General features: G+C 41.7%; 2 long non-coding RNA genes across 3 annotated transcripts in view; one reads left to right on the top strand and one right to left on the bottom strand.

The window, feature by feature from the left end:
• The window catches only part of LOC129011565 (uncharacterized), a 24,699-nt gene extending 7,607 nt beyond the window's left edge, over nt 1–17,092 (bottom strand). Inside the window, exon 1 of the long non-coding RNA XR_008493362.2 lies at nt 17,001–17,092. This is a non-coding gene — a long non-coding RNA (uncharacterized LOC129011565). The remainder of the gene's footprint in view (nt 1–17,000) is intronic.
• Nucleotides 11,314–26,408, top strand: LOC129011564 (uncharacterized). Of its 2 annotated transcripts, XR_008493361.2 has the most exons (4): nt 11,324–11,484; nt 23,203–23,242; nt 25,655–25,726; nt 26,265–26,408. It is a non-coding gene; the product is annotated as an uncharacterized LOC129011564 (long non-coding RNA). The 2 variants fall into 2 exon arrangements; XR_008493360.2 differs by having other exon boundaries at nt 11,314–11,484; nt 25,655–26,402.

Raw genomic sequence — 26,408 nt, 5'->3', positions numbered from 1 at the left:
ACAGACCATAAAAGATTCCAACTTCAATTTGCCAGTCATGCAGGCAGCTACCAGGAGATTTCTCCAAAGAGAAATCCTTGTAACAAAGGATAATTTACAAGATAAACTTACAAATTATAATATTCTGAGATGTATGGTATAAAAATGCCAAGGCAGTAAGATATTTTATATGGTAAACATTTAAATTTTTAAAATTCTTAGCAAAACAATGAAAGAAATAAAATAGCAAGAGCGGCCGGGCTCAGTGGCTCACACCTGTAATCCCAGCACTTTGGGAGGCCGAGGCGGGTGGCTCACGAGGTCAGGAGTTCCAGACCAGCCTGGCCAACATGGTGAAACCCCATCTCTACTAAAAATACAAAAATTAGCTGGGTGTGGTGGCACACGCCTGTAGTCTCAGCTACTCGGGAGGCTGAGGCTAGAAAATAGCTTGAACATGGGAGGCAGAGGTTGCAGTGAGCCGAGATCGCGCCACTGCACTCCAGCCTGGGTGACAGAGCGAGACCCTGTCTCAAAATAAATAAATAAATAAATAAATAAATAAATAATAAAATAGCGAGAGTGCTGAATGAATCCACAGAGATATTCCAAAAAGCAGTAACTGCATTATTTATATTTCACTGACCTTCAAATTCAAAGATGTCGATTTTTTAGGGTATTAGAGTGTTTAAGTAAACATTAGAAACAAATGTGAACATTTTCTAACTTGAAAACAAGAGTGCTCAATTCTACTTTTCCCCTACTTTTTTTGCACCTGTTTGAAGCACTGATCCTTTCTTGCTCTGGTAAGTTTATCTTAAAATCTCACCACCCTCCTATTTACCTAACACTGAATCAACTTGATCTGTTTGCTTCAGTCAGTTTGTAGGGGTCAGAAACAATGTTAGCTACAAAAAGGCATAAGGATGTGACTTCTGTAGTTAGTTTAGTAATGCATGAGAGAAAATGTGGTTTTCTTACATAATAGTGCCTTTCCTTCCAAAAGTAATTAGAAACTTTCCTCCAGATTTTGAAAGTACTTTCCAAATTAATAATTTAGAATCCTGCTGAATTCGTATAGCCCTCTATTTTTGCCTGTCTTTGCATTTCAACATAAATACAAATGTAGGGAATAAAAAGATACATATTTTCTCACCCTTTGCTAGGTTTATGCCTGAGGCTCCTATAAGACAGATTAAGAAGAAGAAAGCAGACAAGTGTATTTAATATAATTTGTATGTGACGTGGGAGTCTTCAGAAATAAAGACCCAAAGAAACAGGGAAACATGTTTTTTATGCTAGGTTTGATGAAGAGTGGACAGTCTTGGGGAAGTATGGCTGGACAAAGGGAGCGTGATCTAACGGTAGTAACCTGGGAGGCATGGGGTGGCTTAGTAAGGCTGGTGTGTTCAGATTATTCTCTATGTCTCTGCGTCTTCAGAGATAAGAATGTTTCTTTTCTTTGGGTATAGAGTGTGTACTTCTTGAATGAGGGTCTCATGACCTGCTTCAGGGTAGAAGGGCAGAGCAAGATGAGAGAGACCTTCCTGCTTCTGCTGTTTTTCTCAAATGTCAAAGTGCCATGCTTTGGGTTATTGTGCCCTGAACCCCTTTATGAGACACAAATAAAATATATACATAAAATAAAAGTTGGATATTCTCTGCACTATTGCACTAACAGTTCATATCTTTTTTATATCAAAAAGTAAAATCACAGATGCTAGACTGAGGCAGCTTTTAATGACACCACACCAGAAATAGCAAAGCCCAGATGCCATCTGAAAGTTTCCCTTTCATGTTGAGGTTGAAAATCAGCCAAGCCCAGTGGCAGCTGGGCAGGGAGGCAGTGCAGTACTCAGCCATGGTCGGTATTCAAAGAGCTTCCAGGAAGAATGACAGGAGAAAGCCTTCACAAGTGGAGTGAGCTCTGATGGGCCGTCAACAAAGAGACCGAGAAGTCCCTGAGACTGGCAGGAGCCCAATGCAAAGAAGTCCCTGAGGAACAGCTCTGGACAGAGACAGCCAAGAGGGAGATGCACCCTTTCCAATGGATCCAATGGGCATTCACCAGCTCCCAGGCAGGAGGAACTGGAGGTTGAGGTGAATTCAGGCTTCGGGTCACTACAGAAAGTGCAGCTCTCACACCAGCGCCATGTCCAGCCCATGCATCTCTTGTGTTTGCAAAAACCCAGGTCAAAGAAAAGCCCTGAGTCCTGTTCCAACCTGGGTTTCCCTTAACCAGGGCCCATGGACAGAGAGTGCAGCGGGGGGCAGGAAGGTGAGGTTGGGAGGGGGTCTGTGAATTTGGGATAAATAATAATCTCATGTTTATTTTCAGTAATTTTTATTTGAAATTTAGCTCTTCCTTTAATTATAAATGCAACTAACAAGCTACGGTACCCGTACCTTTGTCACCAACAGAAACCATATATTTCACATGTTAAGCTGTTGCAGGTGTTTTGAAATAGCCACTAATCCTTATTTAATGTGTTAATAAAATAAGCCCACATATTACCACAGCACTAATTGGATATTAAGTTTGGAAATGCTGGATAGAGCAAAGTTAAGCAGAGTTCTTTCTAAGGGAATTTCTTGGAGCCTGCACCACTGCACAGAGGAGTGTGAGTGTGGAGGGGAGATGAGTGTGTAGAGCTGGTGTGGAAGGAGGTAGCACTCTGAACTCAGCCCCCTCTCATCACCTCAATTTTAGAACAAACTTTGCAGGTCCCCACGTGACCTTGGAGGTTGCTGCAGAGAATCAGAGGTTGGGTAGGCCATGGGCCTCAAATTTCACTGAACAGAAAACACACCATGGGGCTCTAAGAATCCTCATGCCTACATCAGTCCACATTAAAACTCCTGCAAGGCCCCCAAGAGCATTCAAACAGACATGCAGTGTGAGAGCCGCAGGGCTCTACTTAAACATAGTGACTCAATGGTGAACAAGAGCACTTAAATTTAGCAGAGAGAGAGAAGCAAGACTCAGAAAAGGATCCTGGAAGTTGAATCTCATGGTCAGACCAATGACTTGGTCTAAGAGGCCCTCCTGACCTGAAGAAACTTCATGTTTTATTTTTGAGTAAAGGAAGTAGCATTTGTTTAGATAGATGTTCAATAAAATTGTCTTAGTCCATTCCTGCTGCTATAACAGAATGCCCCAGACTGGGTAATTTAGAAAGAACAGAAATTTATTTTGAACAGTTCTGAAGGCTGGGAAGTTCAAGGTCAAGGTTTTGGCAGATTCAGTGTCTGGTGAGGACTGCTCTCTGCTTCCAACATGTTTTCCTGTTGCTGCATCCTCACCTGGCAGAAGAGGTGGAAGCAGCAAACAGCTCCCTCACACATCTTTTGTAAGGTCACTAATTCCATTCTTAAGAGCTCCATGCTCGTGACTTAATCACCTCCTAGAGACCCCACCTTTTAATACTACCTGATATGTTTTTGCTGTGTCCCTACCCAAATCTCACCTTGAATTTTAGCTCCCATAATCCCCACGTGTCATGGGAGGGACCTGGTGGGAGGTAATTCAATCATAGGGGTGAGTTTTTCCCATGCTGTTCTCGTGATAGTGAATAAGTCTCAAGAGATCTGATGGTTTTATAAAGGGCAGTTCCCCTCCACACACTCGCTTGCCTGCCACCATGTAAGATGTGCCTTTGCTCCTCCTTTACATTCCACAATGATTGTGAGGCCTCCCCAGCAATGTGGAACTGTGAGTCCATTAAACCTCTTTTTCTTTATAAATTACCCAGTCTTGGGTATTTCCTCATAGCAGTATGAAAATGAGTTAATACACTACCCCACTGGAAATTAAGTTCCAACACATGAATTTTGTAGAGACAGATTAAGACCTAACGTTTCTATCAAGTTAATGGTTACCAACCACACAAATTGCTATTTAAAATGGATTGTACACTTGAGGAAATAAGATATTTCAATCCAAGATACCACCCACATTAGCCATATTGAGGAACAACTAACCTACATAGGAACTGAAAGGATAAAATTCTCAAGTTTTAATTATGTAAAGATCAAACATAACAATCATCTTTAACTACTAACTTCCTATGGTAAATACATTATTTTGAGTAAATTGAAGAAAAACTTCACTAAAATTAATCAAGACTAAATAAAAGCTTAGAAATGTAGAGCCTATCAGAAATTCAAACAGCAGAGAATTGCAAATAAATAAGAGAAAGGCTATAGACATTTTAGGCACAGAAGATATTCAAATTTTATCCAATGTTCTTTTTAGATTAATGTAACAATGGACAACACACTGAATACTTCCTATTTGTCTGACTCAATCCTCACACATACACAAAATCCTATGAGATAAGCACTACCATATGCACATCTGGAAGATGTGGAAGGGAAGGCCCAGGGAGGTGAAGGTATTTGTCCAGGATTCAGGAACTAAAGCCAAGAGTCAGACTCAAATCATCTGACTTCAGAACCAAAGCTCTAAACAGCCACCTCACAGAGATAAAGCAGTCAGATGAGTTATAACAAGATAAACTGGTAGGTGATATAAACCCACTGGCATTGCAATACTAAACATAGCAGGCCCACGGCAATGAACACAATATGCTTTATGTCAAGAAAGATTAATTTTAACTCTATCAATCATGATGCATTTTTGAAAAATGTCACAAGTGAAACTAGTGAGGCAAACAATAGCAGTTGAAGTAAAAGGTGTCACTTGAGCAAAAGACATTACCAGATAAAATGACGAGTGATCTTGAGCTTCCCAAAGCTCTACCTAAACTCACATCCTAAGTGTCAGGATCAGTAACTGTAGAACCTTGAGAAAGAGAAAGAGGACAGACAAGAGAGGAGAGGAGAGAGAGAGAGAGGAGAGGAGAGAAAGAGAGAATGCTAATGTAGGAATATTTCGGGAATGTAAGTGAAGAGTATTTAGAAAATCTTTGTACAATTTTCGCAACCTTTGTGAAAGTCTGAAATTATCCAAATAAGCATTTTAACTAATAAAGTTATGACTTTACAGATGAAGCAAGACTAAGATATTTAAATGAGAATTTGAAGTGCTTATCTTAAATATATTGAATAGATATGAACATTATATCATGGTTTATCTTTAAATAACTGAAACCTGCAAGTTTGTCTTACGTTTTCACTTGTGTTAAACAATGTGTTATAAGAGTTCAAATGATCATAATAAGAGTGTGCACAACACCAACACATGACCCGGACATCACCGAAGAAGGAGGCTACATGGGTGTGCTGTTTTCAGGACAAGTGGAAGAGTGCACACAGCTGGGTTAAGGTGATCAATAGAGCAGAGCACACTGCACAGCATGCAGAAAAGAATGTGGGACTAGGTGTGGTGAAGGGGAAAGGGATGGGAATAGACCTATGGAGATCACACCTCGCAAGTCTAGGATGAGACCAGAAGAATTTGGACATCAATCAAGATTTTGACAACCAATGCTCAGCCAATAATAGTAGCCTCTGAGCTCTCATGGCATACTCCTCAGAGGAGCATGCAAGGTTGTTTCATCCCCCAATTGCTCCACAAAAGTGAGTAAAGTTCTATTTCCCGATTCAGAGTTGCAGCTCGTGTGTCTTGAAGCAAACAACAAGGGAAATTGTCATACAGAGGTGTATGCTACACAGAGATACAGTGTGCATTGTAGGGTTGGAAAACATTTCCTCCACCCTTTTTTGCTCAGTGGCTGGAGTCTGTGAACAAAACTGACAAAAGTCAGATTAACAGGAGAAAAGGCATAAAAATAGTATTAATATTTTTAATTTTGTGTGCACAAGGGCTTCACAAAAAAAGAAGTAAAAAAATAAAAAAAAACAAAGAAGCAGTTAGACTTAAGAGATTACACACCATTTTAACAAAAGGCGATAAGTTTTAAAGAAGTGACTAGACAAAGGAGAGGGGTTTTAGGCTTCTAGGGGTGATAACTTGTGGGAAAGTGATTAGCAAATATATCAGGGAACTACTGAAAGTAAGGGTTATTCTAGTAAGGTCTTTTTAGACTGACTCATCTGGTGCTGGCTCTCCATATGTGGTGATAATGGTAGCTCTCTTCACCTGGGTTCAGGAGAGGGAAAACTTCATGTTATTTTCACAAAGACAAGTTTATGCATTGCTTTTAGGCACAAAAGAAAGCGTAGAGAATTTTTCCTGCATCTATTGATTCTCAATTGCCTTCAGCTCAAAACAACCCTTATGCCAAAGAGGGTTTTCTTTGGAGTGGCATGTTCTGGACCCCTCAGCCCCTTTCCACTCATGCCTGAAACTCCAGGTTCTTTATCCCTAAATGATTGCATTGGCCCATTTTTGGCATGAGTTTGATTTTGGAATAAAATTAGTTCTTAGCTCCTCAGTAAAGTGAAATTGTATGGCTCCTCCTCCCCATTTGCTTAATAGTTTCTTCACCACAAAGCTTCAGTTCAATGACCATGTCAGCCATCTTCAAGAGCTGAAATTAGATGTACCTAGTAAAAATCAATAGAAACAAAATCAAAAGTAAAAGGCCAGTGTCTTAGTCTGTTTTTGCTGCTATAATAGAATACTATAGACTAGGCAATTTATAAAGAAGAGAGATTTGTTTGTCACGGGGTGCTGTAGGCTGGAAGGTCCAAGACTGTGGGGCCACAGGTGGTGAGGGCCTTCTTGCTACATCCTAACATGGCAGAAGGCATCACATAGTGAGGCAGGGTGCAAGACAGAGAGAGAAAGGGGGCTGAATTCCTGAGATAACAAACTTACTCCTATGATAATGGCATTAACTTATTCATGAAGGCAGAGCCCTCATGACCTAATTAACTCTTAAAGGTCCCATCTCTTAATACCATCACAATGACAATTAAACTTTAACATGAGTTTTAGAGAGGACATTCAAACCATAGCAGCCAGATTATTTTTACAGACCTCTTTGTGTAAGACAAGTTTGCATTGAAATCCTGGACTACCTGGAGACTCCAGAACAGCTCTGCATTTCAGTCTGAGGTACACAAAGGCAATGAAGCAAATTTTATAAGCAGAGATCAATGATGAGACCTATTAAAATGGAGTCATTTGGTCTATTCACTCCAAGAGCTACTGGATTTTCAAAAATAGAAAATTCCAAATTGGTTGTTAAACGTTCAATTTCAAATTGAAAAAAATTCTGCATTTGCAATTATGTCTCAGTTACCTCTCATTGCCTCCAGTTATCATATTAATTCATTTCAATGTGATTTTAATGCATTGCTTTCTCAATTAGCCAGTAGGATGTGTAAGGAAGAATTGGGTAACATAAGTAATGTTTCTCGAAAGATATTAGATGTTTTTTATCTAGCTCTGATGATTGTTCTCTCAGTAATTAATTAGTACTTAATTCTCTTGAAGCTGTTCTTTTTTTCTTTTTAAATTTTAAGCTGCATCACAATATGTTTTGTGTATTATATTCGGTTTTGTCAAAACTATTTGTTAACATTTTTCTTGAATTTCTTATTTTTATTTAATAAGAAGGGGCCAATACAAAACAAAGCCCAGAAAAATCAAATTGATTTCAGTTAACACACCAGTACTGATTTGTCTGGGCAAGTCATGGCTTTCTTAAAGAGCTCTGCAACTTCATGTAACTTGTTTTAAAACTGAATGTATGAGTCCATTTTCATGCTACTGATAAAGACATACCAGAGCTGGGTAATTTATACAGAAAAAGAGGTTTAATGGACTCACAGTTCCACGTGGCTGGGGAGGCCTCACAATCATGGTGGAAGGCAAGGAGGAGCAAGTCCTGTCTTACATGGCTGGTGACAGGCAAAGAGAGAGAGCTCATGCAGGGAAACGCCCCTTTATAAAACCATTAGATCTCATGAGACTTATTCACTACCACAAGAACAGCATGGGAAAGACCTGCCCCCATGATTCAACTACCTCCCGCTGAGTCCCTCCCACAACATGTGGGAATTCAATATGAGATTTTGGTGGGGACACAGCCAAACCATATCACTGAGCTTCTAAACTTATTAACTGTTGAGAATAAAAGGGAGATGTCAAAGGCTTTTGTTTTATTGCATATAGAAATTTAAAATTAATCTGATTTCCTGTAACAGCAACATTAGTAACCTGATCTCAAAAACATATTCTATGAGAAGACAAGGAAAATAAATGAATGAACAAAGGAATGAAGTATGTATGAATGTATGAATGTTTAGATGGACACAGAAAGCTTTTAGGAGATTTTCTTACTCAGGCAAATCTTCCACTGTTGCTTCCCCAGAATAGAGAGCATTCCCTATTTTGCTCTCTTCATTTTTGTCACCAACACTTAGGATTACTAGTAGAGAGATCTCTGACCATTGAGGTCAAGGTTGATGAGTCCAAGAAGATGTCATGCACTGAAGTGGCCTTGGTCTGGTCAGCAGCAGGTCTTCCTAGACACCATTTGTGGATTCTCCCTAGGCAGGAAAGACCATTGGCCACAACCCTGCTGTGGCGCTCCATGATGGATCTAGGTCCTTCTGTCTTTTAAAACGGCAACATAATGTCTCTAGGATTAATCTGAAAAGCACTAGAACTTTGTGATTCTGACACAGTTAATCACTCCCAGTATCTCTATTCAATATTTTCTAAAGATAAAAGCTAAAAAAGACAATTATACAGATACAGAGACCAGAGTAAGAAAAGCTTGGAGAAAAAAGAGAAACTTAGAGTGCCAACAACAATATAACATAAACAGACCAGCAAATAATAATACAATTTCCCAGCTAATAGGATTGCTTAACAGCTGAATACATTCACACACCTGATTAAACAGTAACAACATGCACTTATAAAGAAAGATTGTAAGTTGTAATATGTCTTTTGAAGAAGCAACATATTAACCACTGTTTATACTTCTCTAATTACATTCCTTTAAGTTTTTCGTTTAGAAAACAGTTTACATTTTAATAACCAGCATCACTTCTGTTTTTAAAACAATTGGTCACATTTATATTGCCAAATTAAGGATATACAGGATATTTTCATAAGAAAAAAACAAGTGCAAATGTGCTTTGAAAATGATCTTTAACTGAGGAGTCTGGTTACATAAAGATGAACGGTCTACTGATCTCATCTCTTCCCAGTGGTTTGAAACCTCTATTTTTTCTTATCACGTTTTTCGGGAGCAGAAATTTGTTCTATGAACTTAGAAATTCAAAAAATTTGACATTATTACAGCACCTTCGTTGTTCCACCTTCTTTCCCCATTCCGTTTCTTTAGGCTATAGAAAATGAGGCAGCCTACACAACCCAGTCCTCAAACTCTTGCTTAGGATAGGGTACAGGAATGTGAGGAGAAAACAAATATGACTTAAAGAAGATTGGAAGGGGACCAAATAGTCATTCACTGTTTATCATCATAACATCTGAGAGACATGCCCAAATACAAGCAAATTGAAAAGAAATACACGGAATAGCACAAACTTATTAAAACAATCGCAATCAAAGAAAAAGAATACCAGGCAAAAGGCCAACCAAAACAACAACACAGGAAACACAATACAAAAGACAGAGGACAGTCCTCTCAGTTCTTCATGGGATGGAAAAACTGACACATTACAAAAAAGCCCAAAGATGAACAAAACACAATAGAATTGATACAGAGGGGCATAATTAGAGGCTCTAACAATATTACAATAGAGATAATAGAAACAAGAAATGATATAGGTATTTCTAGAAATTAAATGACTTGCATGGACAAAAACAAGATGAATAGAAGTGAAAAAGACAAAGGAATATCATTAGTCAGTGAAAAGCTATTAGACATTGAAGACAGACAAAGAAATTCCAATATAAGAAAAAACAGTGTCCCTGAGTCAAGAACCAAACAGATACCTGATGGTACATGCAAAGATTAAGATAAGAGAAGTTCTTGAAACTAAAAGTTTAAATTTGCATATCAAACATACCTTTTTTTCTGTGAAACTTAATGGGGAATAAAAACACAAAGATAAATCCTAATTATGCTATTGAACTTAAAGATAAGGAAATAATACTTCACGTGTTCAAACAGCAAAGTAAATCTCACACAACAGAGAATGGTAATCACATTGGCCTCAGACTTCTCCACAGTAACATTCAGTATTCCTCTAAAATTTGTAAAGAGGTATGTGGAAACTTTTTGCTCAATTTTTCTGTTAACTTAAAACTACTCCAAAAAATAAAATATTATTTTTAAGAAATTCTGAGGAAAAGACAGCCTGAGCCAAGTGTATCATTCCCAATCATTTCATTGTTAGAATACAAACTCAACAGACCTGAATTCTCAAGCATCAGTGAAGTCACAGGTTATAATATCCATGAGCTCATTTTAAGGGAAATGAAAATGTAATAATAAAACATAAAGCCCAGCTAATTGAAATTGAATCAAACAAGAATTTCGAGGTGAAAAATAATGTTTAAAGTGGGAAAGTCTTTTCATACCCCCATATCAGCAATAAAAAAATAGAGTCAAAGATCCCTGGTGGTCAAGCCATCCTTAGGGTCCTGACCTGCTCTCAGGAGGCACTGTTGTACGTTCAGGACCGCTTTTTTGTCCCTCTCTACCACGGAGCTGAGATTTGAGGGCTGTTCACCTGGGACCCCACTCCTGGCCCAGTCTAAACCAGCTGCCCCACTCTGAGCCCTGGACATAGGAGTCAGTCCAGGGGCGAGATAGGATCCACGGGAGTCAACCAGAGTGACTCCTTTGGAGTTTTGTCACTGCACTGATGGAGAAAGCTCTAGAAAGTCTAGGAAATCGAGCTGGGAGGATGATAACATGAAAATGCAGCCATGTTCTCCTCTCGTGATGGAAGTCTCACTGCCAGGGAGAGATTGGGGCTGATGCTGAGAAAGAAGGTTTGGGGGAAAGGATGCTGAAACCTGGGTCATCTGTCTCCTGTTCTTCACCACCCTGGAACTTTGAGGGTGGGAGAGAGTGGAAGGGGACATGGGGCCACGGGCCTCTGTTCTTCAAGGCTCTGTTCCTCAAGGGGCCTTTAAGAGGTGATTAGACCCTCTGGATCTGTTGGTTCTGGCACTTGCTCTGTAACTCAATGACCTCTCCAGCATCCTTCAAATACACCTCTTTCCATGGGAGCAGATTTTGTGGGCTTTTGGCTACTGGCACTTAGAGTTCTAATTAGTGTCTACCTCTTCAGTCCTCAGAGTCCTCAGGATGGAGGAAGTCACCATAAAAAGCAATGGGAGAGAGGATTTCTGTTACCTTAAGATTCCCACCAACCTCCTCCCTCCTACCCAGTCACAGACTGGATAGAAACTCTGCTCATTCCAGGCAAGATGCCAGCAGCTCCCTTCCTGGTCATGATGTCACAGGTCCTGACATTCCACACTGTCCTGGAGACCAAAGCTGGGACACTTAAAACTTTTATAAGGTCCTTCTCCCTCATCTGGAGGGAGCATGGCAGTGAGCCAAGGAGACGGGACCCTCTGCTTTGTCCTCCTGCTGTGCTGCTGGCAAGAAGTGAAGACCTGGCCAATAAGAATGAATTCAGGTAGAGTCCCAAGTAGATGGTTGGGCAAACAGAAAACCATGGGTCTGAATCAGGTGGGTGATACTCTCTTCTCCCATGAGTCCTTCTCTGCTGTGGTTTGAATGTGTCCCCTCAAAAATTCACGTATTGAAACTGATAGTGATAACATTAAGAGGTGGGACCTTTAAGAGGTGATTGGTCAAAAGGGTGCTCCCTCACGAATGGGATTAAGGCCCTTATGAAAGAGGCTTTGTGCAGCATTTGGCTCTCTTGCCTTTCACCATGTGAGGACACAGGGTTCCTCCTCTCCAGAGGACTCAGCAACAAGGCGTCATCGTGGATGCTTAGAGCAGCCTTTGCAAGACACCAAACAAGCCAGTGGCTTGATCTTGGACTTCCCAGCCTCCAGAAGTATGTGAAATAAATTTATGTCCTTTTTAAATTACCCAGTCTCGGGTATTTTGTTATAGCAGAACAAACAGACGAAGACACCATCCTTCCCTATCTCCCTGAATTTTTTACCATTGGACATTTATTCCTTGGGCAATGGAGGAATTTAAGAAATTTTTCTGTATTTGAAGCCCTTTATAATTTCAGAACTCCATACATACGTTATATATTTTAACTTTTTGTTACTTTATGGAAATGTTCTAACTTGCAGGAAGTCAAGGAAGAATACCATGAACACCCACATATTCATCCTTCAGTTTCAATAATTGTGCACGTTTTTCCATCTTGCTTTTTCTACACACACACACACACACACACACACACTTTTGTCATTATCAGAAATATTTTAGCACTGCCCCAGGTGTCTTATTACTTCATGTAAAATGTTTTCTTGCTAACAGATTAAAGCACTGTTTTTAATGTATCCACAATGATGTAATCACACTAACAAAATTAACAAAAATCCTTATAGCAGCTAATACCCAGTCCATATTTTAATTTCTCCCCCATCTCTGTCCCTTTGCAGACATACAAAGTCCCTATACAACAATAAACTCTGAGAACTGCATCACACATGGCTTGGGGCCCCCAATGGATCCCCTGACGTAGTTGGGGTAAGACTTCCCTCATAAGGGGTTTATTCAACATTTCTCTCTGTTCTGGCAGTACCCATTTTCCTTCTGAATTCTCTTTAGCGCCTATTTTTATTAGTTTTTCTTTTTCAGTTGAAGAGAAAATGGGGTTACTGTAAGAGGAGGGAGACATGGAGTTAAGTGAAAAATACACATTTCAGAAGACACAGCAGCCTGCTTGGCTACCTGATCTGCTAGGTTATTTCCTCGACTTTCAAAAGAAAGGCTTTTCTGGTGTCTGGGAACATGGACAATAGCTATTTCTTCCGGCAACTGAAGATTATTCAATACTTGAGTGATCAGCTCCTTGCAAACAAGGCCTTGACCTTTACTATTAATGAGACCTTGTCCAGTCCAAATTTTCCCAAACGTATGGGCCACTCCAAAGGCATACCTGGAATCTGCATAGATGGTTCCTTCCTGGTTCTGTTACTTTAAGGCTTGGCTGAGTGCAAACAGCTCACAAGTTTGAGCAGACCAACTGTTGGGCAATTTTCCTGATTCTATTTCTACAAGAGTTTCTCCATCAATCACTGAATACCCATTGTGTCTTTTTTCCTCAATCACCCAGGAGGAACCATCTATGAATAAGTGCTGTCCAGTCCAGAAGGGGGTTTCTCCTATGTCCGGTCTAAAAAATCTAAACATGTGTGTTCCTTCCTTAGATTTGGATTCCCTGTTAGGAAACCTGCTGGATTGAGTGAATTATCAGTGGTCAATGTTAAATCATCCTTTTCTAACAGAATGTCCTCATACTTTAAGATTCTTGAGTCAGTAAGCCATCTCCCTGCTCTCTGGTTTAAGACAGTTCTAACTCGGTGAGGCATGCTTACTGTCAATTTTCCTCCAAAGGTTAACTTTCTGCTTTCCTTGACTAGTATTGCTGTAACCATGATAGACTGGATGCATTGAGGCCATCCACAAGTGACTGGGTCTAAGACCTTTGATAGGAAGGCTACAGGCTGCTGGTGGCCTCCGTGTTCTTGAATCAGCACTCCTAAAGCTACCCCACTGTCCACATTAACAAAAATGTGGAATGGCTTTTCTAGGGAGGGTAAGGCTAAAACAGGGGCAGTTATGAGCCTTTTCTTCAGCTCCTCGACTTGATCAACTTCCGCAGAAGTCCACAGGAGATGGTTAGGCTTCTCCTGGGCAAGTTTTTGATATAACAGTTTATTGTGTAGTGCATATGAGTCAATTCATAAGTGGCAGTATCCGATTAATCCTAAAAATTTCCTGAGTTCTTGTTAGTTTGAGGCAGGGCAGGGACACGATTCCCTCGATTCATTCAGGCCCTATTCTTTGCTTGCCTGCACTTATCAAGTGGCCTAAATATTTAACTTCGGGCTCTACATACTAAAGCTTTCTTTTTGCGACTTGTAGCCCCTCAAACTGCAGATGGTTAAGAATATGTGTAGAGAAGTCAGTTACCTTCTCTATATCTTCACCAGGTATAAGAATGTCATCCACGTACTGAAGAAGGCATATTTGTTCTGGGATGACAACTTTTTCTAGTACTTGTTCTAAAATTTGACCAAAAAGATTAGGGGAATCTGTGAATCCTTGAGGCAAGACCATCCATCGATATTGTTGTTTCCACCCTGAGTGGGGATCCTCCCATTCAAAATATATCTCGGCTATCTTCAGCCAGGGGACATGCCCAAAAAGCATCCTTCAAATCTATTACAGTAAACCATTGATGATTATATGGAATCTTGCTAAGAATGGTGTAAGGACTGGGGACAACGGGGTGGGTAGTCGGGACTATTTGGTTGATAGCTCTAAGGTCCTGTACTAGCCAGTATGACCCGCTTGTTTTCTTGACTGGCAGTATTAGGGTGTTATATGGGGACATACAGGGCTTGAGAAACCTGTCCTTAAAAAGGCCTTCGATTATAGGTTTCAACCCTATCCTACCTTCTAGGGGAATAGGGTATTGCTTCCTTCCTACTATTTCTCCCGGGGTTTTTAGCATGATGTGGATCAGAGGGACTTGGAGTTTCCCTCAGTTTCCTTCTTTGGGCCAGACATTAGGATTAATATATTTTTCATCTGCATTGGTGAGTAGGTTTCATGAAGTGAGGAATCCCCTTGGGCTGACTTGTAGACCTATGCCCAACTTTAACACTAAATCCCTCCCCAGTAAATTAGTTCCTGCTTCAGGGATTAACAAGAACTAAATATGAGCTGAATGATCCTGGTATCTAACTTCTGTGCTTTCTAAAATTTTTGCTCTAAACCCTTCCCCTTTTACACCGGAGACTAAAAGTTCCTCTGAGGAGGAGACAACATTAGACGAGGGGAAACAAACAGAGGAGTGAGCAGCCCCTGAATCAACTAAAAAGGTGATAAGCTCATGTTTAGGCCCCACCTCCAAATTTATCAAGGGCTCCTGGTGGGACTCAAGATAAAAGAGACAGAGCCCCTGACCCCCCTATTCTTCCTCGAAAGTCATGAGTGGAAGGGCTTCTTTCTCCTTTCTTGGTTCAGGACATCCTCTCTTGAAGTGGCCTGTTCTTCCACATCTATAGCACCTATCTTGTCCTTCCTTCCTCTTAGTTCTGGGATTCTTTAACTCTGCTCCCCCATACTCTTTAGGGGGCCTGGTAGACGAGGACCTTGGTCCTCCAGATGGAGGCTGGGCTCCTTTAAAATAGGATTTGGACCCTTTATAGTTTCTGGCTCCCTGGAAACTCTGTCTAGAAGTACCTGGGTTTGGAGCCATCTGTTGGAAGGTGGAAAACATAAGTTTTGTCTTTTGTTTCTGTTTTTCTTCATCTCTCTTCACATATACTTTCTGAGCTTCCGTGAGGGGCTCACTTAGCAGATGGTCTTCCCAATTGTCTATCTTTTGTAACTTTTTTGAAGTGTCTGGCCAACTTTTAGTGACAAATTGGAATTTCAACATTCCTTGCCCAAAGGGATCATCCAAATTGAGGCCTGCGTATTGCCTCGTTTGCTCCCTCAGTCTGTCTAGGAATCTCATAGGCCCTTCATCCTTTTCCTATTGTATAACAAATGCTTTAGAAAGATTTTGGGTTTGGGGTACTCATTCCCAAATCCCTTTTATTATAATCTCCCTTAGGTCCTTCATATTTTCCCAGTGAACTGCATCATTATTGTCCCACTGGGGGTCTCAGGCAGGGAATTTCTGGTCCACGGTAGGAAAGTTTTCACCAGGAGGGTGCTCACATTCCTAAACTACCATAGCAGCCCTATGAATCATACTCCTTTATTCCCCTGAAAAGAGGATGCCCAAGATGGACATTAACTCCACCCAAGTGTATAACTGAGGTCCTAAGAATTGGTCAGTTTGGTCTGCCACTCCATAAGAGTCATCTAGTAGCAGTTTAAGCTCCTTTTTAAAATTCTGGACTTCTGAACTGGTTAAGGGAGCCTTTACAAAGCCACTGGCCCTCCCCACCTCATGGTACCTCTTTCAAAGGGAAGGGGGTCAGAGCTGACCTCTTAGGTACAGAGGGAAATGGGAAATTCTGAATATCTTTTTTACATTGTTCTACCTCACGCTAGAGACCTTTTGGAGAGGGATATTTAGGTTGGGAGGGAACAGGCTGGTGGGACAGTAATTCCCAAGAGTCAGGGTTATAAGGAGGAGGGACAACGTGAGTAGAGGTGAAATTTGGAAAGGGATCTGAGGCAGCAATGGCTGTCTGAGGGGAAAGACTGAGGACACTGAATGGGAGAAGATAGTCTAGGGGATCCCATACACTGGAGTCTTTAGGCATGAGAGCTGGCTCCTCTGACTTTTCATTTTGATGTGCCAGATTGGGTTCTTCCCTATTTGTTTTTAAGGGAAAAAGAAGGGCAGGTCCTTGCCTACAACAAAGGGCATAGCCTAGTTCTTCTTGAGACACTGGACTTTTATCATTAACATATCAGATTAGAAGCTGACACATTACAACCTCATTTTATCCAAACTTTGGCCAGAAGATTGAGGGTCTGAGGATGGGTCCCTGAGTCCAAATAAAACAGCAATATTTTGTCATTTGTTGCTTTTTCCTATGTTTAATCTTTTCATTATCCTTCCAGAATTTTAGCATGAGACCTAGGGAGCTATCTGGGGGATATCTTTGTTACCATCTTTATCCCTCTTACTCCCTGTCTTGCTTGGGGTATTTCCCATCTTGATGGTTTTGGGGTAGAGTTCAAGGTTCAATTTCCCTTACTGGAAATTTCTCACCTTTTGGGGTGAGGCTCAATTTCCCCCACTGGAAATTTCTTGCCTTTTGGGGTGAGGCTCAATTCCCCCCACTGGAAATTTCTTGCCTTTTGGGGTGAGGTTCAATTTCCACTACTGGAAATTACTTGCCTTTTCTATTACTGGAGGTTTGTGTCAGGTTCAATCCCCACCAATGGGGATGTCCCACATCTTTTTAACCTCTAAGCCACCCCGACCAAGGAGTACTTCACCACCCCCTGCCACGGCTTTCTTACCTTGCTCCCAACCACCAAGGAAATACTTTACCAGCTCCCATGGTGTCTTTTCCTTGGTCCATGCACACACTTGTGTGGCCCTTATGGAGGATCCTTTAAGCTAGGTTGCTGGCCAGTTTCTTTCCATGTAGCTGAGAGCTTGGGTTATTCTTCACACTGGGTGGGTCTTGACTTCTCACCCCTGAGGCCGCCACAGTAGGGCGGGTGCACCTCCTCACAAGAGAGAAGCAGAGACCGCCCCCGGAGGGGAATGTAATCCCGGATGAGCCCCCAAATTGTTATAAGTAAAGTTTTGGTGCCACAAAAGAAATAGCACTCGAATATGAAATTTTCTTTTTAATTCTCAGCAAGGAAAGGTACCTCTATAGAAGGGTATGCCCTTACAGATGGAGCAATGGTGAGTGCACACCTGGACAAGGGAGGGAAAGGGGTTCTTATTCCTTATGCACGTGGTCCCTACTGCTTTGTCATTCCCCTATTGGCTAGGGTTAGACCATACAGGCTAAACTAATTCTGATTGAGTAATTTAAATAGAGTGACAGGGTGAGTGGTTTGGAGGGAAAAATGGTTATGAAATGAGTCAAGGTGGAGAATGAGTCAGGGTGGAGCAGGTAATCGGAATGAGTCAGAGTGGAGAATGAGTCAGGATGGAGTAGGTAATCAGGATGAGTCAAGGTGGAGAATGAGTCAGGGTGGAGTAGGTAATCAGAAAAAGTTGCTTTACAAGGAAGTTAAGTTTAAAACTAGAAGGCAAAGAATTGAACATACTATCATATTAATTCTTTGAAGAGAAATTTATAACTCATATTTAACATCATGATTACACAGCATGCGGCATCTTAAACTGTGAGGCTGAAGTCAGAGGTGACACAGGACGAATATGGCAAAGCCACTGCACTTGACAATGAACTTCAAAAACCACACTGATGTTATAAAACCTAAATATTTTACTGTACATGCTTATTGGCTGATTTGCACAATACTTCCATTATAATTACGGGACAGACACAAAATGAAAAGAATATTTTTAACAAAGCACTTGCACGATGCAGCCGTACCCATTCTTAATGATCATTAATGTCTATCCAAAGAGAACTGTACTATCTTTGTTTCGTTTACCGAAGGTCAGCATACTGGGAAGCAACTGTCATCACATCTCAGACCTTTTTGCATATTTTTCCTCATTGTTCTGAGCCTTCATATGCTCAGACTAGTTGATTGGTATGTAGATTGTCTGTCATTAAAGCCATTTGGAAATCAGCTTTGTCACTGGTTTAGTGTTGGAACTTCAGATCCTAGAAGACACCACTGGAAAGTTCTGTGCACCAGGAAAGGGAAGGTGCATGGCCCTGCTGAGCCCAACCTCGGGGCTGGAGGAAGAGGCTGACCTTGACCTTGAGCCTAAGCAATGCCCCAGGACACTGAGACACCATACCTCCAATAAAGAAAAACTGTGAATGGCAGAAGGAAGGAACAATTGTGTGGGGGCTAACAAGGAGAAAGAAGTGCTCAGAATCACCATTCACTGTCAGGGTCACTCAGCGGGGTCGGCTGCTCTCAGCCAGGCAGCCGAGGCTACAGGTCAGGAGGCCACAGGTCCTGTGAATAACCCACATTCTGGACATCAGCATTTCACCCACATGACTCCACCTCTTATCTGCAAATGGGACCACCCTGGAATCACTTTGCTTGTGAAGGAGGAGAAAGGGAGTGGCCCGTCTCTCTGAGTCCTGCCCCTCCTAAAACAGAGCCATGAAGCCAGGTCTTCATGATGCAGCCATAGCATTGCACACTGTTTCCCATTTCCCTAGAACATGTTTCTAAGCTTCCAGGTCTTCATGATGCAGCCATAGCATTGCACACTGTTTCCCATTTCCCTAGAACATGTTTCTAAGCTTCCAGGTCTTACCGGAAAGGGGTCCTAATCCAGACCCCACAAGAGAGTTCTTGGATCTCATGCAAGAAAGAATTTGAGGCAAATCCGTAGAGTAAAGTGAAAGCAAGTTTATTAGGAAAGTAAAGGAATAAACGAATGGCTATTCCATAGACAGGGCAGCCCCAAGGGCTGCTGGTTGCCCATTTTTATGGTTATTTCTTGATTATATGCTAAACAAGGGGTGGATTATTCAAACCTCCCCTTTTTAGACCATATATGGTAACTTTCTTATGTTGCCATGGCATTCGTGAACTGTCATGGTGCTGGTGGGAGTGTAGCAGTAAGGATGACCAGAGGTCACACTCGTCGCCATCTTGGTTTTGGTGGATTTTGGCCATCTTCTTTACTACAACCTATTTTATCAGTTATGTCTTTATGACCTGGATCTTGTGCTGACCTCCTATCTCATCCTGTGACTTAGAATTTCTAATCTACTGGGAATGCACTCCAGCAGGTCTCAGCCTTATTTTACCAAGCCCTTACTCAAGATGGAGTTACTCTGGTTCAAACACCTCTGACATTTCCCTCCCTCTCTTTTATAGGAGAACCCTTAATCCTAAGGGTTGTAGAGGGTCAAAGACCATCTTTTGTAATTTTTTTAGGCTGAATAGGGGCAATGATATTCCTAACTATTGAGTTTCTTGCATTCAGGGTAGAGAGGAGTTTAATTAGAAAGCGTTGATGTGGCAAGGGCCATTCATAACTTTTGAGTTCCAGCAAAAGGTGATATCTGGAAGATTAATAAGTGTTTAATTTAAGAAAACATTTGGTAAGCTTATTCTGCTTTTTACACAAAGAGTACAATGGCAATATATTTTACAACAGTAAAGCAAAATAAGAAAAATTATCCCAAGTAAACTAAATTAGAAGGCTTTTTATGAAACGGGCAATTGTTGAAACTGAGCTGATATGGGATTGATATGAAACTGAGCTGATTTTAATACATGCCCAAAATTAGAATATTGATTTAGACTTTTACATTACCCATACATCTTGTTTCTTCTGAGCAGCAGTCATAGATCACTGGTTGGTTCACAGGAATAAGAAAAGTTAGTCTAAATTGCAGGAAAAAAACTTAAAAACAACTGATGAGACTAGAATTTAATAACAGGTATACCATAGTTCTTGAAACATAATGTTTTTTCTCTCCAGTTTCCCATTTTTACCAAAGACAAATTGTTGTATGACTGATTTGCTTTATTATACTTGGCCTGATTATTTGTATAAAGTGCAGCAAGAATAATTATTATTCACACAGGCTTTTAAAATTGGCTTTGGTGGAATTTTGTTCCATAGAAGGAATCTCAGTTAAGACAGTTTTTTTTAAAGCAGAGTTCAGACATGGGTTTGTATCCTCAAATACCTATGTGAGTTGGGTGAATATTTTTCTTTTGAGGTTTTAAGATAACTTGGGGCTCCTGGGTCTGTCAGAAAGTGACATTTTTTACCTAACACAGGTCAGGAACCCTGTACAGGGACTGTGTAAACAAGGTATGAGGCCAGTTTTACCAAGGGGATATTTTTTCTTTTAAGACAAGAGTCTTGCTCTGTTGCCCAGGCTGGTGTGCAGTGGCAAAATCTTGGCTCACTGAAGCCTCCACCACCCAGGTTCAAGTGATTCTCATGCCCCAGCCTCCCAAGTAGCTGAGATTACAGGCACATGCCACCACGCCCAACTAATTTTTGTATTTTTAGTAGAGACAGGGTTTCACCATGTTGGCCAGGCTAGTCTTGAACTCCTGACCTCATGTGATTTGCCCACCTCAGCCTCCCAAAATGCTGGGACTACAGGCATGAGCCACTGCGCCCAGCCCCCAAGGGGTTTTTATTGGCTCTGTAAGTTAAGCTTGATTCCTTAAAGGAAAGCACATCATTCCAGTGAAAGCCTTGGTAAAATAACCAGTTTCTTTAATTGTGTCCTATTGCAAACGAAAGCAGATTTTTATTGCACTTATGCAAATAACTGTATTGCCATAAGAATACTTACAAATAGTTTCCAAATTCTGGAGAAATCAGGTAGAGAGAGACAAATATGCTTCAACTTTTGTTCACAGGAGTAGACTTAATTGTTAAAAGCTGTAAACAGCTTAAAAGAAAAGTTTCCTTGACTCCAAAAAACAAAACAAGGGATAAAAGACTACTTTAGACTTCTATTAGTTCGGTCCATGCATTTAACTTTGGTTTCGTATTTATGAACATTTTTGCTGTCCATGAGTCTTGAAAATTTTTTTCCTCTATTCTAATGTTACAATCTCCAAAGTTATTAGAAACCTGCGTTTAAGCATACCTGTTAAAGTCCCATAGTTGATTATAAAACCATCTTTTGAAGGAGATTAACACAAGACAATTGTTTATGGATGGCAAAGTCTTAGGGCAGCCATGGTCAAAACCACAATTGACAAATATTTTTACCTCAGTGTCACACAATAACTTAACATAACAATTATAATTATTACTGATAATGTACACAAAGTCCTATTAGAATTATAAGAGTTTTCCATAATTTTGGAACACATACCAATATTTAGTGCATGTAAGACTTTTCATTTGCAAGTTTTTTAATTTGATTACTGGCTTCAGGGTGGAGCCCTTGGAGGAATGGGGCCGGGGAAACAGTTTCTACAGCCTAATAAGCAGGCACCGCTGGAAGACAAAACAAATCCCCCAAAATTAAAGCTCTCATTTTGATATCAGATTTTTGATTCTAAAAAGAGAGCATTAGCCCCTTCTGTGATCAGCGTTTCCCCCATGGGAGTCTTATCTCTTAGTGTGTGTGTTAGGGGAGACATTTCCATAACTTTTAGGTGGCCAAGAGCATGCTTCTCTGATCCAAATGTGCAAACAGCAGCATATCCCCCCATAACTGCCATTAGCCATTCATAAAATTACATTTTTTACCTAGTTATTAAACACCAAAGCTTTTTTATAATGTGAAGTAATTTTTGATACCCCCAAAAGTCATAAATGTCAGATAAGACAAAGCAAAATAGAATAGAGCCTTAGATTTTGAGAGGGACATATCCATTCTTAATTCCTGGGGTTTTATGAGAAAAACAGAATTTTTCCAAAATAGAGTTTGTGGTGCCTCTGTTTTTCCCAAGGAGTTCCAGGAGGTTAGCAATTGAATATCTGCTTTTAACTAAGCTGACTTTTAACCACAGAGCTCTTTTTTTTTCTTTTTTAAAATTTTCTTTCTTTTATTTTATTTACTTATTTATTTTGAGATGGCATATCGCTCTTGTTGCCCAGGATGGAGTGCAATGATGCCATCTCAGCTCACCACAACCTCCACCTCCTGGGTTCAAGAATTCTCCTGCCTCAGCCTCCCGAGTAGCTGGAATTACAGGCATGCACCACCACACTCAGCTAATTTTGTACTTTTAGTAGAGACAGGGGCTTCACCATGTTGGTCAGGCTGGTCTCGAACTCCAGACCTCAGATGATCCACCTGCCTCAGCCTCCCAAAGTGCTGGGATTACAGGTGTGAGCCACCATGCCCAGCTGAGCTCAAAAACAAAAACAAAAAAAAAAAAAAAAAAACCTTTTAAATTTCTTATTACCCAACTTTAGCCAGGCCAAACGGCCCATATTTCTGGCTTTTGAACTTTACCAAAGGTAAACTCCCAGGAGCTTGGAGAAAGGAAAATTTAAAACCGTTTGTGGAGGGGAAGAGAATTAACAAATGTTTACACAGATATTAAACCAGAAAGGACTAATTTTTTAAGACAGGAATTGAGCCCTGAACCCAGGCCGCCACTGCGAAGAGACAAAGCCTTAGCTACTGACCTACAGCCTCGGGCAGTCTCCACTGCTCTTCCCAGAAGGAGCCCAGAGTAGCCGATTTTGAGCTTGTGAAGGCTTTTAACTGCTTGAGATGATTTTTAGGGCTAACTGACATGAACTCCAATATTCCTGTTCTCCAGATGACAGAGACCAAGAGAAAGTACCGTCATGTGGTTACAAGGTCAAGCTCCCAAGGACATGAAACAAGATGAGAGGAAAACTTTATTCAGTTTTTTTTTTCCTCAGGGACCTGCAGCAAAGTTTGTTACTGACCAGTTTGCAAGGCCATTTTGAACAGCAGGCTTATGGGGTCCTAAGCCAGCACTCTATCCTAAGTTACCCTTCTTTATGACAGAACAATACAGAAAGATATGCAAAGCACACCAGATTTACTACAGCTTAAGACTAGCTTTACGAATCTCTTTTCCTATCAATCAAAACTTTATAGAGGATATAAACTGATTTTTACCATTCATTCAACAGGCACAGAGAGAGAGAGAGAGAGAGATCAGAAGTCTGACTGGTGAGAAATCCTTTCCCTTTTGCTGGCATGCCAGGCTGCTGGGTTCCCTTTCCCTGAATGGCCCTAGTGACCTGTCTCGCTGCGCCACAGCCCTGGGGGCAAAGCCACAACACAAAGAAAAATAATCTTTTTCTGTTCTGGCCAGAGCAAAATACATGTGACAAAACATGGACATTAGCCACTCTGTTTAGCACTCAATATTGAACTGGCAAAGCTCAAGCTTGCCCCTGGTTGGGCCCCATCACTTTTAATCCAACCCCCAACAGGGAGTTTCAACTTGTGGTCTCTGGGCAAGATGGTCACCCTGAGTAATAGAAAAGACAAGAAAGGAAAAGGAGAGAGAGAGAAAGCAGTGCCTGTGGCAGGGTTGGGAAGGTGAAGAGCTCAGGGAGGCCAGAGAAAGACCCAGCCATCGTAGTGACACTGAAAAGTTCGGGCAGCCGCTTGTCAGTAGCAAAGGGATCTTTTCCAGCAGTCCCATCAGCTCTCAAGTTTCCTCCTTTAGGGAGCAAAAAGCCCCCCATGTCCCATGATTCTGTACATGCATAATTCTGTCACCCATAGCCATCAGCAAAGAGTGCAAGGCAGATTAATCCAAAGAGAATAGCAGTTAACATCCCTTAGTTCCAAACATGTTCTTAGCCGAGAGGGACTTTACTGAGAGGGGCCTCTAACCCCCTAAATCTTAGGAAGGACTCTAACCCTCTTAAGTTGGGCCTTGAACCCAAGTTCGATCAAGCTTTCTTGCCTTTTATTAAGAGGTGCCTTTAACCCATTCTGTCTTAGGAGAGACTCTAACTCCCTTAAGTTGGGCCTCTAACCCAATCCCACCCTTCACCCGGGTAAATGCAACTGACTTACAAGGTTAGCCAATCGGTGTGCAGTCTATTTCCTTTGGGTTGGGGGCCTCCTTAGTATCATCTCTTCCATGGTTCACCAGAAAGATTTTACCAGAAAGTGGTCTCAATCCAGACCCCAAGGGAGGGTTCTTGGATCTCACGCAAGAAAGAATTCAAGGCAAATCCATAAAGTGAAAGCAAGTTTATTAGGAAAGTACAGGAATAAAAGAATGGCTATTCTATAGACAAAGTAGCCCCAAGGGCTGCTGGTTGCCCATTTTTATGGTTATTTATTGATGATGTGCTAAAGAAGGGGTGGATTATTCATGCCTCCCCTTTTTAGACCATATAGTGTAACTTCCTGCCATTGCCATGGCATGTATAAACTGTCATAGCACTGGTTGGAGTGTAGCAGTGAGGACATCCAGAGGTCACACTTATTGCCATCTTGGTTTTGGTGGGTTTTGGCCATCTTCTTTACTGCAACCTGTTTTATCAGCAAGGTCTGTGTGACCTGTATCTTGTGCTGACCTCCTGCCTCATCCTGTGATTTAGAATGTCTAACCTCCTGGGAATGCACTCCAGCAGGTCTCAGCCTTATTTTAGCAAGCCCCTACTCAAGATGGAGTGGCTCTGGTTCAAACGCCTCTGACACAGGCGCAGGCATTGCGGGGGCCATCATGAAACAGGTCAAAGTGTTGCTTTCACAAAAGGAGATGTGCCCTCTTACTTTGCTTACCTCAAAACAGCTGGGTGAGCCTAGACATCCTTGGGACCAGGATGTTGTCTCGACCTCTCAAGGGGTGATTCCAGGGACCAGGAGGGCAGGCTCAGCTCAGAGCTCCTGCGCAATCGCCCTCCATCCTCACAGCCACCCCGGGGATGAACATTTCCCCCCATTTTCCAGACAAGAAGCCCAAATCCCAGAGAACTTTCCCAGGGCCGTCTCTCATGGCCTGCAGGAGGGACTGGAACTCAGGCAGGGCTCTGTCAGGCCTCTGAGCTGGAGCTAAGCCATTGTAACCCCTGTGACCTGCACATATACATCCAGATGCCCTGCAGGAGCCAAGAAGTCTGGAGCAGCTGAAAAACCACAAAGGAAGTGAAACAGCCAGTTTCTGCCTTAACTGATTAACCAGCCTTATGATATTCCATCATTATGACTTGTTCCTGCCCTACCCTAAGTGATCAATCGACCCTGTGACATTCTTCTCCTGGACAATGGATCTCATGATCTCCCCACCATGCACCTTGTCACCCCCTCTCCTGCTGACAACAGATAACTACCTTCAACTCTAACTTTCCACTGCCTGTCCAAGTCCTATAAAGCTGCCCCTCTCCTATCTTCCTTTGCTGACTCTCTTTTCGGACTCAGCCCACTTGCACCCAAGTGAATAAACAGGCTTGTTGCTTACACAAAGCCTGTTTAGGTGGTCTTCTATATGGATACGCATGACAGGCTCCTTCCTCTAGAGAGGGCTGGTGGGCACCCACAAAACCATATCCATTTAAAGAGAAGCAAATGCAAATTCAATGAACATTGTTAAACTATAGGGCTTTTATTCCCCTCTAGGTTCAAGTTCTGGACTGCCGTCAAGTTAGTCAAGTTTTAAGAATATGGATGACGATATGACCACAGTATTTGGTAAGGAAGTCCCTCCTATCAACCTCTGGCCTGTACGTGAAGGGGGCTGGATGGTTGTCTGTGGCTGTTTCCCAGATAACCTGGTATGAGCTGCAGACAGTGGAGGGAACTGATTGGTTTGGGACTAGAATCATATTCCAATGGCCCATAGCTTTACTGCTGACATCTAAGAGTCAAACGCTCAAGAAATTAAGGAAGACAGAATTTTAGACCATTACACCTAAAAAGTGCCTGGGAGCCTTGCTTCTCAAAGTGAGGTCCAAGGACCCTCAGCATCTGCATCATCTGGTTTGGGGAGCTTGTTAGATATGCCCAGCGGCAAGCTGGGCCCAGCCCTCCAGCACCAGCACCGCATTCAACCTGATGCTACTGATTCATGTGCACCTGAGAGGCCCCATGGCTGAGCCGTCCCCTCCTCCACTGCCTCAGCCCTGCCAGCCCCCTGGAAAGATGGTGGAAACTACGGACCCCCTGGCCTCACCCTGGAGATGCAGACCGTGCTGGTTTGGCTGAGCCTGGTGCCTCTGTGCTTCTCTAGGGCTCTGCAGGTGACACTAAAATACAACTGGCTGAGAACCGCTGCCCTGGGCCAGGGCCATCCAATAGAAACACAGCACAAGCCGCAGTTGTGCTTTTCATTGTCTAGTGGCCACATTAAAAAGATGCAGATGAAACTCATTGT

The sequence above is a fragment of the Pongo pygmaeus genome, chromosome 14, assembly GCF_028885625.2.
Source record: "Pongo pygmaeus isolate AG05252 chromosome 14, NHGRI_mPonPyg2-v2.0_pri, whole genome shotgun sequence".
NCBI classification, from domain to species: domain Eukaryota; kingdom Metazoa; phylum Chordata; class Mammalia; order Primates; family Hominidae; genus Pongo; species Pongo pygmaeus.
The sequence above is the reverse complement of the archived record's forward strand: the minus strand, read 5'-3'. Positions and strand labels throughout refer to the sequence as shown.